This window comes from Triticum dicoccoides, chromosome 6B (genome assembly GCF_002162155.2).
Source record: "Triticum dicoccoides isolate Atlit2015 ecotype Zavitan chromosome 6B, WEW_v2.0, whole genome shotgun sequence".
Taxonomy (NCBI): domain Eukaryota; kingdom Viridiplantae; phylum Streptophyta; class Magnoliopsida; order Poales; family Poaceae; genus Triticum; species Triticum dicoccoides.
This window is the reverse complement of record NC_041391.1, coordinates 482,579,499-482,596,816: the sequence shown is the minus strand read 5'-3', so window position 1 is coordinate 482,596,816 and position 17,318 is coordinate 482,579,499.

Below are 17,318 nucleotides of genomic sequence, written 5' to 3'. Positions count from 1 at the left end.
AGTTGGTGGACCTGAGTAATTGGTCTAGTAATCATCTTCAAAAAGAATCAACTAAATAGCACTCTCCAGTAAAAAGTTCTAGCTAATCTCGTGAGCGCTAAAGTTTCTGTTTTTTACAGCATGATCATAAAGACTTCACCCAAGTCTTCCCAAAGGTTCTACTTGGCACAAACACTAATTAAAACACAAAACCACATCTAAACAGAATCTAGATGGATTATTTATTACTAAACAGAACCAAAAAGTAAGAAACTAAAATAAAATTGAGTTGCCTCCCAACAAGCGCTATCGTTTAACGCCCCTAGCTAGGCATGATGATGATAATGATGCTTACATAGAAGATAAGAATTGAAACATAACGGGAGCATCATGAAGAATATGACTAGCACATTTAAGTATAACCCACTTCCTATGCATAGGGAATTTGTGAGAAAACAACTTAGGGGAGCAATAATCAACTTGCATAGGAAGGTAAAACAAACATAACTTCAAGATTTTAAGCACATAGAGAGGAAACTTGAGATTATTGCAACTCCTACAAGCATATGTTCCTCCCTCATAATAATTTTCAGTAGCATCATGAATAAATTCAACAATATAACCAGCACCTAAAACATTCTTTTCATGATCTACAAGCATAGAAAATTTACTACTCTCCACATAAGCAACATTCTTCTTTATAGCATACGTATCATCACAATAATCATCATACATAGGAGGCATGATTTCATCATAGTAAATTTGCTCATCAAAGCTTGGGGGACAAAAAATATCATCTTCATCAAACATAGCTTCCCCAAGCTTGTGGCTTTGCATATCATTAGCATCATGGATATTCAAGGAATTGACACTAACAACAGTGCAATCATGCTCATCATTCACATATTTAGTGCCAAACATTTTAGAGATTTCTTCTTCTAGCACTTGAGCACAATTATCCTTTCCATCATACTCACGAAAGATATTAAAAAGGTGAAGCGTTTGAGACAAACTTAATTCCAATTTGTTTTAATTTTCTTTTATAAACTAGACTAGTGCTAAAACAAGAAACAAAAAGATTCGACTGCAAGATCTAAAGATATGCCTTCACTTACCTAGCCTCCCCGGCAACGGCACCAGAGAAGAGCTTGATGTCTACTACACAACCTTCTTCTTGTAGACGTTGTTGGGCCTGCAAGTGCACAGGTTTATCAATCCGTAGGAGGTGTAGGATGAAGATGGTCTCTCTCAAACAACCCTGCAACCAAATAACAAAAAGTCTCTTGTGTCCCCAACACACCCAATACAATGGTAAATTGTATAGGTGCACTAGTTCGGCGAAGAGATGGTGATACAAGTGCAATATGTATGGTAGATATAGGTTTTTGTAATCTGACATAATAAAAATAGCAAGGTAACTAACGGTAAAAGTGAGCGTAAACGGTATTGCAATGATAGGAAACAAGGCCTAGGGTTCATACTTTCACTAGTGCAAGTTCTCTCAACAATAATAACATAGATAGATCATATAACAAGCCCTCAACATGCAACAAAGAGTCACTCCAAAGCCACTAATAGCGGAGAACAAACATAGAGATTATGGTCAGGTACGAAACCACCACAAAGCTATTCTTTCGGATCGATCTATAAAAGAGTTCATACTAGAATAACACCTTAAGATACAAATCAACCAAAACCCTAATGTCACCTAGATACTCCATTGTCACCTCAAGTATCCGTGGGCATGATTATACGATATGCATCACACAATCTTAGATTCATCCAACCAACATAAAAGTACTTCAAAAAGTGCCCCAAAGCTACTACCGGAGAGTCAAGAACGTGTGCCAACCCCTATGCATAGGTTCATGGGTGGAACCCGCAAGTTGGTCACCAAAACATACATCAAGTGGCACATGATATCCCATTGTCACCACAGATAATCACGGCAAGACATACATCAAGTGTTCTCATAAAGACTCAATCCGAAAAGATAACTCAAAAGGGGAAACTCAATTCATCACAAGAGAGTAGAGGGGGAGAAACATCATAAGATCCAACTACAATAGCAAAGCTCGGGATACATCAAGATCGTGCCATAGATGGAACACGAGAGAGAACACGAGAGAGAGAGAGATCAAACACATAGCTACTGGTACATACCCTCAACCCCGAGGGTGAACTACTCCCTCCTCATCATGGATAGCGCCGGGATGATGAAGATGGCCACCAGTGATGGGATCCCCCTCCGGCAGGGTGCCGGAACAGGCTCCTGATTTGTTTTTGGTGGCTACAGAGGCTTACAGCGGCGGAACTCCCGATCTATCTTCTATTCTGGAAGTTTTAGGGTACGTAGGTATATATGGGTGAAAGGAGTACGTCGGTGGAGCTACGGGGGGCCCACGAGGTAGGGGGGCGTGCCTAGGGGGTGGGCGCGCCCCCCACCCTCGTGAGCACCTCCCGTATCTTCTGACATGGAGTCCAAGTCCATCAGGTGGGTTTCCTTCCAAAAATAACTTCTCTAGTTGATTTCATTCCGTTTTGAATCCGTCTGATATTCCTTTTCCATGAAACACTAAAATAGGCATAAAACAGAAAATCTGGGCTGGGCCTCCGGTTAATAGGTTAGTCCCAAAAGTAATATAAAAGTGGATAATAAAGCCCAATATTGCCTAAAACAGTAGATAAAGTAGCATGGAGCAATCAAAAATTATAGATACGTTGGAGACGTATCACTAGTACATTCCGCTGCCATGCATGACGATGCAACGTGTAATGAGGTTTCTCCAGTTTACGTACGAAGGATGAACCATGGGTCCTGCCAGCGTCAGCATTGAGCGCTGACAACTGGATGGCAGCATCCGATTCTTCTGGAGGTCGAAGGGGTTGCCTACAACGAGGCCTATCTGACCCAGGACTCTTTTGTCGTTCGTAAAGTCTACAGTAACGAATTTGACTAGGTTGCTCTTGAGGAAGTTCTTAAAATCCTGGCATTCAACGTCGGCAAGACATATGTGGTAGACCAAGCATAAGTCATGCACGCAAACCTAGATCACGGCAGGCTTCTTCCTCTCTTCCTCCTTTAGATTCTTCTCTCGTCCCAAGACTGTGGTGTACTCAACATCTAGCCCAGTGACCCACTCATCATCTGAGTTTTCAAACATGCCTCTGAAGCGAGCAAGGCATCCTTTCATGGGCGTAGAAGAACGGGTGTAGATGACGTCGAACTCATCGCCGGTGATGGTTCTAACCTTGTACTCACCGCCGATCATGGAGATTAGGGACGCCATGGATTTGGGCGGAGGGTTAGGATTAGTGGAACTGCCGTAATGTGAAAGGACGGGACGACTAGGAGTGAACCGTCGTAATATTAAAGGACGTGCGGACAAGTAGGAGCGAACTGCCAGCGTGCGAACGGCAGGGTAGTGGCTTTCAATCCTCCCATGATACGGGCTTCCGAGAGCCCTTGGATCTAAGATCGAACGGTTGCGTGGCGTGATTCTAGACCTATGGGTGAATATCCTATCCTGGAGGGTTATTCTGCAAATTTTTAGCAACTTAGCATGCGACCGTTCGATCTCGGATCCAAGGGCTGCCAGCAGCCCGTATCATGGTCGCGCCTACCAGACGACCGTCACGTTGCTCGCGCGGTCGCGCCCTTGGAGATTTAACACGGTGCGTTAGGCTATCTGATGTTGGCATGTCATACATAGTCATCACTTAATCACTCATACTACAACAAGGTTAGCTATAAGGTTGGCTATAAGTGTATTTTTTTTACTTCTCTCTATCTCTTTCTTTGTACTCCCTTCTTCCCATAATATAAGAACGTTTTTGACATTAGTGTAGTGCCAAAAACGTTCTTATATTATGGGAGAGAGGGAGTAGTATTTATTGCATTTGCCAAGGAGTGACCTCTTCCAACGCAATGGTGCTTAGATGAGGTGCTAAGGGCATTAAATGGCTTAGCAATAAAGTCCCCAATGCATAGGTGATTATTAGTAGTTTTTTGTTGCTAAGTTTGCTTCATTTAATTAGCTATAGACTCAAAATTGTCTTTTCACCTAGGTACACGCGCTTAGCACCATTTCTTCCTTGGGTCACCAAACTAGTCTCTCTCTTCTTAGTTAACTTGCCACATCATACTTTATGCCTATGTGGCAAGCTTAGCACCTATAGGAGCAAGTAAGCAATACAATAGTGGGCTATAAGCCCGCTTTACATGGCACTTTTGCATATGTGGAGGAAAGAAAGGCAAGGAAAAAGTGGAGAAGTGGGCTCTCATGCAAGAGCCACCTTCTACATGGTGGAGCATTGGGAGAGGCACCTGTATGGAGGTGGTCAGGAATCGGGAGACTCACGCCGGTCGTAGCACCGCAGCTAAAATGATAATGGCAAGTCAAATCACGGGGCCCCACCTGTCCAGCAGTAACTCGCTGTCAAATCACACAGCCCTACGTTTGCAGCAGCCTACTCCCTCATCTTCTCGCATCTCTGTCGAACCGCCTAGGCGGAACTGCCCCGCCTACCGCGCAGGAAAAGCCCCGCCCTCGACTTTTAAATAGTACAGTATACTAATTTTGTATCCATGGATTGCGCCATGGAGCAAAGCCTCAAGAAAACGGAGGTACACATGTACGGAGTATACAGCACGCCCGTCGCGTTCGCGTCGCAACCCAAAAGGTCGGTCGGTCTGGCACGCTGCTCTCCGAATGGAACACGCATCATATTGCGTTTGCACACACATGTGGGACCGCAATTGAGAACCTACCGTAGGTACACTCCCCGGCCCCACAAGTCGGGTGACTTAATAGAAGAGAGAGACGAGCGATAGTACTAGAGAAGTGTTGTACCTACGTTGGTGCCTGGACGATCCCTGCAAGACACGGAAGATAAGTTCGTCCATGCATGTGACCAGAGTCCAGCAAACACGCCTGGATTGGCTATCGTCTACATATTGTGCAGGTTGTGTTGTACAGGGTTGTAGTTCTAGTGAGAAATCTAAAAAAGGTTTCTTGTCATCTCACAAAATTAGGTGTCATGTGCTTCGGTTCACTGCAAGGGTTAAACAACGACAACTGAGTTGGGCTAGTCATTGGGGGCACATGCACGAAGACTATTCGGCTGCCATCTTGGTCAAGCCGGCTATGTTAGTTAGGACATCTATCGACGTACCCCTTTTCTACGAGTTTATCTTTAATTTGATCTTTGATCCTCATCTAATTTGTCCATTGGGATTCATGTTGTTTCCTTTGGGCAGTGAGGTTATGATTTCTTGTCATGTGGCATTTTTACATGTTTTCTGGTGCTTCAGATCAAAATGATGACAACTGCGCCTCCGGGCCACGTGCATGAAGACTTCTTGACAGTCATTGACGAGGTCAAGCCGGCTCCAATAGACAAAAGAAAACTAGTACTCCACTATATAGGCAGGAGCCTCCGCGCTTGCTTGCTAGTGTTTCTCTCTTCACACTGTCTTGTCCTCTCTAGATCTAAACACGATAGTGGTGGCCACACACTCTCTCTCTTTGCTCACCGCTGGTCACAGATCCAGCCGGATCCTCTCCGCCGAGGAAGGTGAGAAGGTGCAACATTCACGCGGCCGTCCTCGGCGACGGCTCTTACCCACTGCCGGGGCGTCCCGATCAGTGTGCCTTGCCATTCTCTCCCAAGCACCGCTGGCGAGGGAGGGCCTCCGACCCCTTCTTCCTCGTTGCCGTAGTGTGGGCAGATCCGGCCTCCCGCCGCCCACCTAGTGACATCCCGGCGACCATCAGGTATAACTTTCTTTGAAACCAACCTTGCTCTACTTCCCGAGCTCCTGACATCACTGCATTTGTATCTTTTACTATTTCTCAGGCCCCCTCATAGATAGGATCGATCGACTGTTTGAAAACCACCTAAATTTTTACGGTTAAGAGGTAAAACTAGTTCATGCACTCAAATCTAGTACTACTTGGTTCAAACAAGGAAGAAAGGGGGTGGGGGTGGGGGAAGATTTGTTACCTGAATCTAGGACTTGGTCGAAAGAGGAAATAATGGGGGCGAAAAGTAGCAAAGACTGGCTATCCAACTGGTCTCTAGGTCTAATAGGGAAATAAAGGGAAACGCAGTACAAACTCAATATAAATCCAATCTATTGGATGAAAAAGGAAAGAAAGTGGGGACTGGGGGACAAGTCAACAGAGTAAGTCCAGCACTAGATTTGCTAGCCTCACGCGGTATAAGGTGGCTATGCTGAACAAAAATGGGACTAACCCAGATATCTTATTCTGATATTCGTTGCCCCAAGCCACTCTTATGTAATGCCACTGGTAAAATGTAGCAGTCGCACTGTTAAAAGTAAGGACACGTTAAACCAATGTTGTTTTCAATGTAATGCCTCCAGTAATATGAATCAATGGCACTTTTTTACATGTCCTGCTAAATTTCCCATTAAGATAAGTTGCTTATTTTCGTTAGAAATGCAATTGTCCTAGTCCGCCTACTCTCCTTTGCCCAAAGTAATGTCGTATTTAACGGTTGTCATAGTTAATCCTAATGCCCACACTAATATCTAGCAATGCCACTGCTTTAGAAATTGCTATTGTCCTTGTAGGATTGCCATTCAGATAAGGAACATGCTTCTTTTCATTTGATGCATGTTTCATCACTTGTTAGTCACCCTCCTTTCCACCTTTTTTGTGCAAACAGATATATACATTTCACGCTCGATCTTAGTTGAACTACACAAATGATATCCAAATTATAGTTGAACATTCCAGGAGCTTCACAACCAACCTTGATGTTGCTCAATTTTATTGCAACTAATGAAGAAGAAGCTCTGTGGGTTTTGTTTTCTGATGGAAATGGAACCGGGGCTGGAGCCCTTTTCTTAAAAAATGAAGAAGAAGCTGCTAGCTCACGGGACATTGCTTCATTTTAGGTGAACTGCACCAAAAGGTCCCATGAATTGAATCATCCATGTTGGTGATTGAAAGAGCCAGCTTCAGCATCCCAGTCTAAGCACCCCCGGCCTCCATCCTTGCGATGCACGGTACACCTTGTTTGCCACCTGCTCGACCCTAGTGTCACTGATAAAATGAAGTAATAATACAGTTAAAATAGAGCAAGTGTCCTCTCTATCATTTCATTTTCAATGTAGATAAAGAAAGTGTTTCTCTTTGTTAAAGTGCTTCTCTTAGTTAATGTACGTTTCATCAACTAGTCCCATTGTTAATGTTTAAGCATTTCTACAAACTGGAGTGCTTAATTTTTGTTGATCTGTACAAAAATAGAGATTTGAATGTCTCAAGGCGCCTCCTTGTACTACCGCTGTACACTGATGTTCATCACTAGTAGAAGGTGTATCTGGGAGACTTGGGACGATTTCCAGTATGAGGCGTACTGTATGAGGCATCGCAGGGCCCATCTCGCCCGCGCAGCATGGCATACTATGATACTATTGCAGTATTTTCTTCTATTTATTTTGTGTGTTTCATCAACTAGTGCCACTATAATGTAATCATGCTTTTTCATTATCTGTGCAAACAGGGTTATTCAGCTGCATTTTGGTGGAACTGCACAAATGTACGTATGGAACCGGCATATACGCAGAGTGCGAGGTGTGACAAGTAAAAATTACCGACACCAACCATGCTCCATGCACGCATTGGCATCCACCACCACTAGTGGGATGTGTGGAGCTCTATGTGGACAGATCTTTCTCGGCAGCAAATCCTCTAACCAAATACTAGTAGCTTATATTGGCAGTTTTCTAGGGAGTACTCTTTTCTGAAAGAAGCACCAATCTATTTTTCTTTATTTGTACACTGTGTCACAACTTTGACCCAAAGTTCCAGAGCTATTTTAGGGTGATTGGCGTAGTACTCGGAGACTGATTGTAAGCATGATTTTCATTAGCTATCACACTGATTGTAAGAATGAGCAGGTGGAAGATTAGGTTAGTGTGAAGCTTACCTTAAAGCCTACCGCCGCCGTTGAAACGAGGCGAGCATCGAGGGAACCGTGGAGAACGGCGGGGAAGCGACGTCGCGCCATCCGGCCTCCTCTTGCAGTGGGAGAACGAATACTCATGTGGCTCCGGCTGGCTCTGCACCCTCATGAACGGCACACCATACTTGATTGATTCGTTATCCTTTGGGTGCTCGACCTTCGACCTGTACGCCCACCACCTCCGCTTGACTGTCGCCTCGGGCGAATCTGTTTGCTCCATCGCCCAGAGGAGATACTCGATGAACTCAGATGACTACGGCGTGACTGCCGTCGAGGAGTAGATGTACATCATCGCCCTCATCGCTGTCGTCTCGCCCTTCGCATACATTGCCACATGGCCCTCACCATCCTCGAAATCTCACACTCATTGTCAAACCAAGTAAGGATCTCCTTCAACCTGGCTAACTTTGCCTGGTTGCCGCCGGTAATCTGCCTGATTCCCTGTTGCATCCTCTCCATAGATGTCCTTCTGAGTGGTCCGGTGCTAGCTTTGGAAGATGGGAGGAGAGACGGTGGTCTTGCAATAGAGAAGTGGGAGAGGCGAGATGGTGGTTTTGGAATGGAGATGATGGAGAGGAGAGGAGGTGGTTTTGCAATGGAGAAGAGGGAGAGGCGAGATGGTGGTTTTGGAATGGAGATGATGGAGAGGCGAGGAGGTGGTTTTGCAATGGAGAAGAGACAGAGGAGCGTGCGGCAGCGATTTAGGATTGGACGAGAGGGCCGGCGCGCTGTGACTGGATCGAAATCAAAATCAATTTACCCTTCAATTAAGAAAGCGACCCCACATTAACTAGTCTCCCTTTTATTCTGGGTCATAATTGACCATGATTTTCGCAAATAAAATATATGTTATACGTTGCAAAAATAATATAATTTGAAAGTACATTCAGATACGAACCAAACGATACAATTTTTGGTGACATGCATTCAAATTTTGCTTGTCAAATACAGTACATACGTGGTCAAACTTTGTCCCAACATACGCAAAACAAAAAAATACTTCCAAGACCAGCGCCGCTCTTCCGCTCTTCTCCTCTTAAACCACCACTGCTCCTCTCCTATTCCAATCTAAATCCAGCGTCGCTCCTCTCCTCTTCCATTTCAAAACCACATCCCCTCCTCTCCTGTTCTGTCGTGGAATTAACACGTCAGATGTCCTCATTGAAGGACTTAGTCGTAGATCCATCGCGACGGGTTAGCTTGAAGGGGTTAAACCGGACAAGGGACACAGAAGTTTTATACTAGTTCGGCCCCTTAGATGAAGGTAAAAGCCTACGTCTAGTTGTGATGGGATTGATTGGGTTTCGATGACCAGGGAGCAAATATGCTTTGCCTGAGTCTCGAGTTGTTGTTTCTTGTCCCTGAACCACCGCCGGGTCGTCCCTTTATATACATAGGTTGACGCCGGCCGGTCTACAGAGTCCCGAGGCCGACTCATACAAGTGTCCGGCTCGGTCTCCCCTTTCCTAACTTACAACACAAGTTACATAACCATGGCGGTTTACCACTATGGGCCCTAATCCGCCTTTGGGCTCCGGGCCTCTAAACTTCATTAGTAAAACGCCATCTTCTGGATCTTCATGGGCTTCAATATAGTTGAGGGTGAACCGGGCCCTCCTGGCCGGTTTACACTCAATAGTTATATCGCCAACATTAGGCCCCACACTGATTTGAACCAGTTCATGTCAATCTTCAATACTTAAAGAAATCTTGTGAACATCTCCTTATATTCTCGTAAACTGCCATGTTGCCTTCTCCTGTAAACTTTGTTAAACCGCCATGACATCATCCTCTGGACACAACTATGGACCATCATGACATCATCTCTGTATAAAAAGATTAAAAAGATTCCCTTCATTAATGGTATCCCGAAAATCGAGGCGACAGGCACGCCCTCTTTGCCGCTTCGGGCTCCTCAATTCTTGTGCCTGCCACTTACCCCTTTCTCCTTATAAATAAAGCCGACGAGTCTTTCCATTCTTTCCCCTTGCCTCTTCTTCTTCCTCTCGCGAACTCCTACCGCTCGAGCTCCGCCACCGCCACAGAGCGCACCGTCGTCTTCGTCTCCGGCCACTGCATCACCCTGAATCGAACCAGAGTTTCGCGGCATCCCTCCGAAGTAGATCTGCACTGGTAAGTTTTCCCTTTCCTGCATCTTTATATATGTGCTAGGGTTAACAAGTTCATCCGTGTTCCTAAGTGTTCATCCCAGTTCTTCGTATTTTGCTTCTACCATAGTTTCTTTGATCCAATCAGTAGCGTAGATCTCGTGCGGTAGTTGCTCCGAGTCCATTTTCAGTACTAGTAGATCTTCCTTCTTTGTATAGAATCCTTAGTAGAACGTAGGACCTTCTCTGCTCTGCTTAACGCCATTATAGATCACAGAAATTTTTCTTTATCGAAGCATGGTAGATCCAATTTTATTTCATCAGCATGCGAAACCTGTTTCTGTCAACGCTTAGCAGATTTTCATCTCTGGCTCCTCCACCTAAGGGCGGTTTAAATCTTTAGTAGTTGGTAATCCGCCATAGATCATTAGTCCCCACTTTAAACCGAAATCTTGATATGAATAGCAATTTCCGGTTTATCTCATACATATGCCTTGATCAAATCTCCCGGTTTAACACCAACTAATACTTCTTGAAGCGTCAATCGTAAACCGGCCTCCATTTTACCTTTACAGTTTGCTGTCCAAGATGACCAAGCAATTCGCCGCATGCAACTGGGTTCCGTCCCGGATTACAGAAACGCAGATCAATGGCTACGTTGTAACTGGCGCTTTAGCCTCAAAAAATGTCCTTCACTGGCGAGTTCCTAGCCCTGAGTGCCCTCCTGAGTCTCAAGATGGAGAAGTCATTGTTTTTATGCAGCACCTAGACCGGGGCTTCAACCCTCCCGGGTCAAAAAAATTCCGGGATGTCCTTGCTAGCTTTCAAATCCATCCGCAAGATACTGGACCAAATTCCATATCAAATATATGCAACTTTCAAGTATTTTGTGAAGTTTACCTTCAAGAGGAACCATCCGTGGAGCTCTTCCAGGACTTTTTCCATCTAAACCGCCAAACGGAGTTTTCTGATGGCCCTAATACGGAACTTGGTGGGGTATCAATCTAGAAGAGGAAGGAAGTCGATTTCCCACATGCATCACACCACAGTCATCCCAAAGACTGGAACCAGACTTAGTTTTATTGTCAGAACACTGCCCCTACTGGAGAAAATCCCTTGCCGGGTTACCGCCCTCACCGGCTTAGCAATGGCCACCCTTTACCTCGGCGATTAACTGCCAAAGAACGGCAAACTTATGCCCCTCAAATCTCCAAGCTCCGGGCTCTCTTGGCCAACGGTTTGACTAGTGTTGATCTTGTTCGCTGTTGGGTTAAATGGCACATCCTGCCCTTATGTCGCCACTTCGGATTAATGCATGAGTATACCGGCGACGCCAAGGACCCTCATCGGTTTAATGAGATTGAAATGACTACTGATGAAGTCACCGAATCGGTGAAGAAGATGTTAGACGAACCAATCTCCGCATGCAGCCAAACCGGGCTGGCCCCCTTCTACACCGCTAACAAACCACCAGCGGTAAAGATTTTAACCTTTTGCTTTCTTGATCCGCCTCCGCTTTAACTTTGTTCTAATAAATTTTAACTTTTACAGGCCAATAGTTCCTTCTGGAAGAGGAAGGCTTCAGATAAACCGGTAAGGGCTCCTAGTCCCAAGAGCAAGGTTGTCAAGAGAGCAGCCAAGAAGAAGACCGGCGAAGCTGCTGATCCGCCCGAAGACGTTGAAGATTCGGATCAAGAGGTAGAACTTGACTCCCTTGGCTCCTTTTTCATACATCTTATTAACAATGACTATTATCAGGATGATGTGGAGGTCAGCCGTGCAGACCATGTTGAGGTAATCTCTCTTTCCTCCGATTTAGATCTCGTGCCCGTTCAAAGATTTCGCCGTGCAGTTCGGAAAGTGAAATACTCTCACCCTCTTGCTTATTTGGATCCAAAATTTTCTTTGAAGACACAGCAACCTGAACTGCGTCGCACAACCCGACATAGTGGCCAGCAAGTCACCTCTTTCGGTTTACCAGATACACCAACCCAGAAGCGTCGTCCAGAGGTTACTTGTTCTCCCGAAAAATGTTATCCTTTGAAGGGTTCCTTTGGATACCCACTTAATCCGTCTGATCTGAATTACCAGGCGTCTTCCAAGTCGTCTGGCGGTTCATCAACCACTCAGTTGCCTCCCCTCAAGACCGTTGCTGGGTAAGTTTCCAAGTTTTTCGGTTTGTTTCTTCATGCATCGGTTGATCATACTAATCTTTATTTTGATATCGCAGTGCCAAGGCCCGATTGAGCAAGAAATCCAAGACCAGCGGCCCCTCTGACGATGTTGAACCGGAGAAGACCCCAGACAATGGTGGTGAAAATCCTGATATTGCCCTGGATGACTCTGTCCCGCAAGACCCGGCTACTGATGCTAATCCGCCGGAGGCTGGCCCGGAAACACATGTTGAAACATCGAGTCCACAGGCCACATCTCCAAGTCCAGTTGCTGATCCGCTGGGTTCGGCTGCTAATCCGCCAAGCCCTGCTGCCAATCCGCCAAGCCCTGCTGCCAAACCGCCAAGCCCAGCCGACAATGTCAATCCACCGAGCCCAGCCAAAGATGATGATGATGTTGTTGTCACTGGTACTGCTTATACCGCCCCAGGCAATCCGGTTGCTTTATTGAAGCATACTGCCAAGGATGAATTTGCAGCTATGGGCAAAGGGAAAGGGAAGACCGACTTGTGAAGCTATGTTAATCTTTCTGCACAAGAGCTTCATTCCGGATTCTTGAACCGGCTTTACACCAGCCGAGATTATGAAGCCAGTTTGGTGAATCTGATGAAGGAACGTTATGAGGTAATCTTTAAAACACCTTCATTTTAATTATGTACATTCATTGTATTGTAGCCCCCAAGGGCCGGTATATCTCGTGAAGATAAACCAGGACTTTAATCGAAAGAACACTTCAACTTCATAGCCCCCAAGGGCCAGTTTGTTTTGTAAATAAAAACCGGGACTTTTTATATTCCATACTGCACTTTGTTGATTTTCCTTACTTGTGTATTTTCCTGATCAAACACACATTAGCCCCCAAGTGCCAAGATTAAAACTTGTATTGGTCCTTGGGACTTCAAACAACCTATAGTAAAGAAGCAATCCGCATTAGCCCCCAGGCGCCAAGTGTATAACTTGATATATGCTTGGGACTTTTTGATAAATTATTTACATGCTCCTCATCTGATTGTGACAGGCTGATATAAATCTCCAAGGCTCTCAAATTGTTAATCTTCAAGAAAACATCAAGTCCCAACAAGCAGAAACTTCCAAGGCCAAGGATGAGCTCAAAACCGCTTTAGCAGCCATGGAGCAACTCAAAGAAGGGGTCAAGACAGAGTGTGTCAACTAGGAGACTGAGAAGAATGCATTGGTAAAGCGGGCGGAAGGCGCCGAATCAGCGCTTAAACCGGTGGCGGAAGAGCTAACTGGGTTGAAGCGCCAAGTGAATGCCATGACTTCTGCAGTATTTGGTAAGTACTCTTGCCAAGGCTTTCTTTGATGACCATCTTTGTAAAGTGCCGGTTTAACATGAAACTCTTAAACCGTTGTAGGTGGCCGTATTGCTCATTTGGGATCTAACATGCGGATGAAGCTGAAGGCAACATATACTCTAATTGAACAACTGTATACTGGTGCCCAACAGGTTATCTGTGCAGTCTCGTGCAACAATCCGGCCCCAACATTGATCAAGGATACTCTAGCAAGGTTATCCATGATGCCAGCACAGATAGAAGAGATGAAGCGATCTGCTGCTAGGGTTGGCGCTTTGTTGGCACTTACTCGAGCTAAGGCATGGATAGCTGACCTGGATCCGATTGATATCGCCAAGGGCTTCCCTAGTGAACAAGAAAATGGGCCAGAGTTTGACAATGAAGCCCTAAAAAATGTGACAAGGGTGATGCATCCTCCGGCGAGTCAATTGGCAGAAGAAGCTAACTTGACTGTTCACCGGTCCTTCTACGATGCCAACAACAAACAGATTGACATTGTCCTGCCGGAAGTGCAAAATCATATCCCGCCAATCCGTAAGCACACTTACGCCCCTGACATTGATCCGGCTAAACTTATAAGTGAAGAGGCTGTCTTTCAGGCCTTAACCCGGATTGATTGGACCACCATGGACTTCCAGCCACTGGATGGGGAGGAGGAGGCTGAACCGACGCCAGATGATCCATCAACATCACGTCAACATTGTGATGAGTCCTGATCCGGCAATCTGATTGATGTGTCATAAACTTTGCTCTGTGGAAAGAACAAGCCTGTATTTTGGGCCTTAAAGCGCCTTGTAATAGGCTAGTTAAAATACTTTTGATCTGCTGCCATTGTGCATTGGGCTATACTTTGCTTGATCTGCCATGCCAATTTCAGTGTTGGCTTATATATCTTCATAATATTAAGCAATCCCTATGTCTGCATAAAAACATCTGTCCGGGCGGTTTACCGCCGGACGGGTCATAATGCCCAAGATAAAGATTGGCTAATAACCAAAGCAGAATAAATATGAAATAACTCATACCTGTGATATGAAATCCCTTAGTAAGGGTGAAAACCAAAATATTTGAGCTGTTAAGTCCCTTACCCTATAATGGTGTTATGAATAAATCATGCCGGGTTACGATGAACACCAGATGATCACATTGGTGACATATAGTCAAAGCCAGGCTGGTTTAAAAAACACCGATTTGATAAGATGATTTGACAACCTATAGCTGAAAGCCAAGCCGGGTTAACAAACACCGGGTTAACATGATGACTGAAAGCCACACCGGGTCAATGGACACCGGTTCAAGAGAAATTCATCAAAAGGTGAAAACTTAGCAAAAAGGCAAACAAGAAATCATGTAGTCAAGGCTTTTCAAGGGCTGCCAGGCCCAAATTCGAGGCTTTTCATAGGCTGCCAGGCCACTGAGTTAAACCATTTTGCAAAGCCTTTTAAGATGGGCCTCCAACTAACCAATCGTCTTTTTAACTTTGTCAAGTTGAGGGTCTGTATAAGATTGACTTGTCAAACGTTCAGCGGGTCGTGCCAGGATTACCTGGATAGGAGTTGCTTACTTGATGAAGGCAGGTTAACCCGGGGTTTTAGGTGAATACACCAGGCTTCCAAGCCGTGGGTCGATACCCAATTACAAGGGTCCTTTGAAACTCTTCGTGGCTTTTGCACAAAAGAGCCCGCAAGTAACTTTGTGAGCTGTGCTCAATGGGTGCCTATGTTTGAGCTGTGCATAACATCCAGACTCTCTTTGGCCCCTTGGGTGTGAAGCTCCCAAGCTATTTTTGTGGCATATTAGCCGGTTTAATAGGTAGTACTTCGCTTTGTCAGCTGAAGCCCCCATGTAAACAAAGATATTTGAAGAAAACGGCAGAGGTCCTGCTTATAGCAAGGATGCCGGTTTATTATATTGATCATAATATATACATTGTTAAAATATGTACATAAGAAAAGCCTATGGCTCAAGTGTAGTAAGGCCGAAGGAGAGCTATGTTCCACGGCCGCCGGGTCTCCTCCTCAGAACTGCGTGAGTCTTCTCGAACGTTAATGAGGTAGTATGATCCGTTATGTAGATTTTTGCTGACCACAAAGGGTCCTTCCCAAGGTGGGTATAACTTGTGCATATCGGTCTGATCCTGGACGAGCCAAAGCACTAAGTCGCCTTCTTGAAAGGTTCGTGTCTTAACCCGGCGGCTGTGATAGCGCCGCAGGTCTTGTTGATAAACCGCCGATCGAGCCAAAGCCATGTCCCATTTTTCATCTAACGGGTCCAGCGCCTCTTGGCGTGCTTGCTCATTATCCGCTTCAACATAATTGGCAACCCGGGGCGAATCATGATGAATATCACTTGGGAGGACGGCCTCAGCCCCGTAAACCATGAAGAAAGGTGTATAACCCGTAGATCGGTTTGGAGTGGTATTTATACTCCATAGCACAGATGGTAATTCTTCCACCCAACAATCCGGCATCCACTTCAAAGGAACCATAAGCCGAGGCTTGATACCCTTTAGGATCTCTTGATTCGCCCTCTCAGCTTGACCATTGGACTGGGGATGAGCCACGGAAGCCACATCAAGCCGGATGTGCTCTCGTTGACAAAACTCCTCCATCTCACCTTTAGAAAGGTTTGTGCCTTTATCTGTGATGATGCTATGTGGAAAACCAAAGCGGAAAATGATCTTTTTGAGAAATTGAACCGCCGTGGCCGCATCACACTTGCTGACGGGCTCCACTTCAACCCATTTAGTAGATTTGTCAACCACCACCAACAGGTGGGTCTTCTTATCCTGGGAACGCTTAAAAGGTCCCACCATATTAAGCCCCCAAGTGGTGAACGGCCAAGTGATAGGTATCATCCGTGGCTCCTGAGCTGGAATGTGAGCTCGACGAGAAAATTTCTGACAAGCATCACACCGCTTTACCAGATCCTCCGCATCAACATGAGCTGTCAACCAATAGAACCCGTGACGAAAAGCTTTAGCCACCAGGGACTTTGAACCGGCATGGTGACCACAATACCCTTCACGGATTTCACGTAGAATCTCTTGTCCTTCTTCAGGAGAAATACAATGTTGGAATATACGTGAAACACTGCAACGATGTAACTCGCCATTGTGAATAATCATGGACTTAGACCGCCGTATTATCTGTCTGGCAAAGATCTCATCATCTGGTAATTCGCCCTGGTTCAAATACGCCAGATAGGGAACCGTCCAATCCAGAGTGGTATGTAAAGCGGCCACCAATTGGGCCTCCGGATCAGGAACAGCTAAATCCTCCTCTGTGGGCAATTTAACAGACGGGTTATGCAAGATATCTAAAAAGGTATTGGGTGGTACCAGTTTACGTTGAGATCCCAGCCGGCTTAAAGCATCTGTTGCTTCATTTTTACGCCGGTCAATGTGCTCAACCTGATAACCCTTAAAGTGACCTGCCATAATATCCACCTCGCGTCTATAAGCCGCCATGAGTGGATCCTTAGAATCCCACGTACCAGAAACTTGCTGAGCCACCAGATCAGAATCTCCAAAACAGTGAACCCGACTTAAGTTCATTTCCTTAGCCACACGGAGACCGTGGAGTAAGGCCTCGTACTCAGCTGCATTGTTAGTACAAGGAAACATTAAGCGGAGAACATAACAAATTTTATCACCTCTAGGGGAAGTCAGAACAACTCCAGCCCCCAAGCCTTCCAATTGCCTGGATCCATCAAAATGAATAGTCCAGTATGTATTATCCGGTTTG